This window comes from Apium graveolens, chromosome 11, assembly GCF_009905375.1.
Source record: "Apium graveolens cultivar Ventura chromosome 11, ASM990537v1, whole genome shotgun sequence".
In the NCBI taxonomy this organism is placed as follows: Eukaryota; Viridiplantae; Streptophyta; class Magnoliopsida; order Apiales; family Apiaceae; genus Apium; species Apium graveolens.
This window is the reverse complement of record NC_133657.1, coordinates 30,722,912-30,726,743: the sequence shown is the minus strand read 5'-3', so window position 1 is coordinate 30,726,743 and position 3,832 is coordinate 30,722,912. Positions and strand designations below refer to the sequence as shown.

Here is a 3,832-nt window from a genome sequence, read left to right as displayed (position 1 = left end):
AAGAGGAACCAAAACAAGTAGCACTTCCTGCTGCATATTTAGACATACCAAATAAGTGACCACTAAAGTTTGCAAAAACATATTGTTCCCTTTTACTAGTTTACAAAAATCAAGTCAGGATTTAAAAACTTCATATCAACTCCTGGATATATTCTGCAGCCTCCATTCGAACCTCGTCAAGCTCGTCCGTCGTATAAGACAAACGGGTCTTGGTCGCCCATTAATTTTTAATTACCGTGACAAGGAATTTGCACATGAATTATGTAGAACTGTTTATTTTAATAGTTAACACGTGAATTAGATATACCTTGGTTCTAAATGTCATTTCTCTGTCTAAAATGATTTCTTTCATATAGCACATGACGACGTAGCTGCATTCATGACCACCAGGCTGTTTGGGCGATCCCTTTATAAAACAACAAAAATCAAAGTCAGAACAAAAAAAGGGACTTCACCAATCTGGAGAAACAGACTAAATGTAAAACTTACAACAAGATTCTTTATTTTTGCAGGCTTATTTCCCCTTCCAGTTTCGGCATTAAAAGATTTTATTGCGCTATGTGATAGAATGACACAATGTCAAAAAAATACCTAAAAATAATCTAGAAGCATAGATATCAAAACTGAAACATGTACAGGTAGAGATTACCTTGATAGTGCTTTTTCCAACTTAGGAAAATGATGCAGCTGAGATAAAGGATTGTAGATATAGATGTCACCCTCCAATATTATGACTAAAATCCAATGTTGACTGTTTTTTAAAACAAATATAATAAAGTTAGAATGTGCGGAAAAAATTACCTAAATATTATTATAACAAAGTAAAAATTTACCTCTCGTTATGTAGCAGGAAGAATACACGATCAACATTCCCCTCTTTCAACTGATTGACAATGTAAGATTCAAAACCTTTGTTGAGGGAAAATGTAACTCCAGGATCGTAGAAGGCAAATAGATCTAATTCTTCATTCTCAGTTTCCACAGTATGCAAGTAGCAGAAAAATGGGCTCATCAGCATATGCGTTTGTGCAGAATAAAAAGAATCAAAATAAAACTATGCTTACGTCATGTATGCCACTATTGTAGATTGTCCGATCATGTCTTACTTTAAAAAGGAAATTATATTTTCATGCAAAACAAATATTGTTCTCTCTACTCCAAAGACTTCTGCATTGCACGGAATTGGTAAAGAGACCCTAGTAGCTTTCATGAATGTTTTCCCATATTTGTATAACAAACTGAAGTAACTCGGCACGTTCTTATATGTCTTTGTCCTGTCAAATTCTTCTTGCAGGCATATCAACTGACTTTTTGCTTTTGACAAAGGTATTTCCTTAACCTTTTTCTGAAATTAATTAATTAATCATTTATTAAATATAGAAACCCCTTTTCTGAATATAATGTGAGAAATTGTTGGTGTCAATATACCTTTTTAATTACAGTCGGGAAGATTACCATATCCTGAGGCCATGCTAAATGTGAGCCAACAGTTTGGCGGACCGTCTCTATTTTACCACATACGGGAACCAAGGCTTCTTCTTGGATGATTCCGTCCACCAAAAACGAATACATCCAGCTGGCATAGGCACTCCATTTATTGATTTGTTCATATCTGAATCTTCCAAAACCATGCCAAATGCAAACTTGTTCTCAATATTGTCCACAGTTAGCTCACATTTTTTTGCACCCTACATTTATAAGGGAAGACATAAAATAAAAAATTTCTGCAAGCATGTATTGTGTGCACTATCACATATTGATACTACATGCTTCTTACCTTTGGGTCAGATGGATTTTTGTCAAATGCAGTACATTCATTATCATCTTCAGCCACCAACAATTCCTTCACAACAATTGGTTTTACACCTTCATCAAGGATTCCATGACATGATACTGCTTTCTCAGATAAATTTGGAGAAAATTGAGCCTTTAGAGTTTCTGTCTATACCGTCAATTCCTTCTTTAATCTCTCCATCTCATCATCCCTCTGTCAATCACGGTCCATCAACCTAGCCTTTGTAATTCTTGTTCGTTTCTCCTTAGGAAAATTGAAAAACAATGTTGGGGTGACAAATCCTCTAAAGCCTCAAACTCGTCCTGAATGCTCAGGAGTTTCTAGGGCCGTGCTCAACACATCTACACCCCATAGTGGTTGAAATTCTCCATTTTCCTTCTTCTCCAACAAGGCATCCTGTCAACACAAAATAAGAAAAAACAAGTAAAATTACTTGCTTCCCTTCTTGTAAATTCTACTAAAATATTTTACTTACAATTTTGGCATTTATTTCTTCCACTTCTTCGTCATATGTCCCATCTTTTTTCTTACGGCCCTTCTGCCAAAAAATCTCCATATCTTTATTCTCCCAAGGCTGCAGCCTCCTTGCTTTTATCTGTTTAAAGTACAGAAATATTTAAAATCCATGAAAAACAAATAAAAAATACAACAACATCGATAGTTTCTTACTTCCTCTTCTTGTAAACCGATATACCCTTTCCTCGACATGCGGTGTGGATATTTCCGATTTTTCATCCGCTCGCTCTGATCCTTACGCAATGGCTATAGCAAAACAATTTTTTCACTTGCACCTCAAGATAATTAAAAAAAAGTAGTGGCATTTTTTATATCTTATCTTCTTCGAAGTGTCTGTTTATAAATTTATAATATTTATAAATTTATAATTTTATAATCTTTATAAATTTATAACTAATTAAATATGTTTGATGTGCTTAAATTTATTAATATGTATATAGTCTACTATGATTCACTTCAATTTTCTTTATATATGTTTGTGTAATGATGTCATATGCTAAATTCAGATCACTAAATTAATAATAATGTTTTTAGTTTATTGTAGTTTTATAATTGACAACTAGTACTTCAAAGTCTTTTATTTAAATTATACACTATTTAAGTTATCTACTAAACACAATATTTTTTGAAGTCCTATTAAAAACATTATTTATAATTTTTTTATACCTCCCACTACTTCGAAGTCCTATCTGCAACAAATTTTTTCCAAGCATCCTTGCTCACATAGGAATATTTTTTTGGAGGTTTTCTAAGCTTTTTCTTCTTTCCAACAAAGGGAATGACATAGTCGGAAGTCAACATAGTTTTGAATTGCCTCCACGTCACTCCTGCCGACTTTAGCACCGAAGTCTCACACTCGGGAGGAATTTTGAATGTACGCTGGAAACAATTAAAAACAGATGTAACAACAATTGTACATTGTCCTAAAAACATGTACAATTTTTACCTCAACATCAGACCATAAGTTGGATTTTAATTCCCGATCCACCTTAGGCCATCTTGCAATATCGATTGGAATCATAGTTCTAGGTATCATCCCAATGTAGAAGTTGTGTCAAGTATCTCCTTCAGGCTCTCCATACATATTGCATCTGATTTTAATTTGCTTTCCATGAGCTTTCTTAATCACCACTTTGTACATTCTTGAAATACCTCGCGCAGATCCATACCTCTGTTTTGAAGTTTCAGTACTGGTTGTTGGTTGAGTTCTGTTTCATTTGGTGTTTCTTTTGGTCCTTCAGACTAACCACTGGCATCTCCTGCTCTTCTAGATTCCCTACTTCTCTTTGTCTTTTTTTGCTTCTTAGCTGCTGATATAGAGTCAGCTGCTTCATTTGGTGTTTCTTTTGGTCCTTAAAAATGATCACATTGTTCTGCTGCTTTGATCTGTAGAGGCAACTCATTGGCTTCCTCAGTTGATTTAGATTCACTATTTCTCTTGGAATTTTTCTGCTTCTTAGCTGCCATTTCAATCCTTTAATCTATAAAGTGCAACAAAATATTAGTACATATATGTGCCAC

General features: G+C 34.2%; 1 long non-coding RNA gene across 1 annotated transcript; it reads right to left on the bottom strand.

The window, feature by feature from the left end:
* Positions 1 to 512: 512 nt before the first annotated feature.
* On the bottom strand, positions 513 to 976 carry LOC141697383 (uncharacterized). Its single transcript, XR_012564688.1, has 3 exons — positions 834 to 976; positions 650 to 751; positions 513 to 556 (listed from the first exon to the last, which is right to left on the bottom strand). It is a non-coding gene; the product is annotated as an uncharacterized LOC141697383 (long non-coding RNA).
* Positions 977 to 3,832: the final 2,856 nt, after the last annotated feature.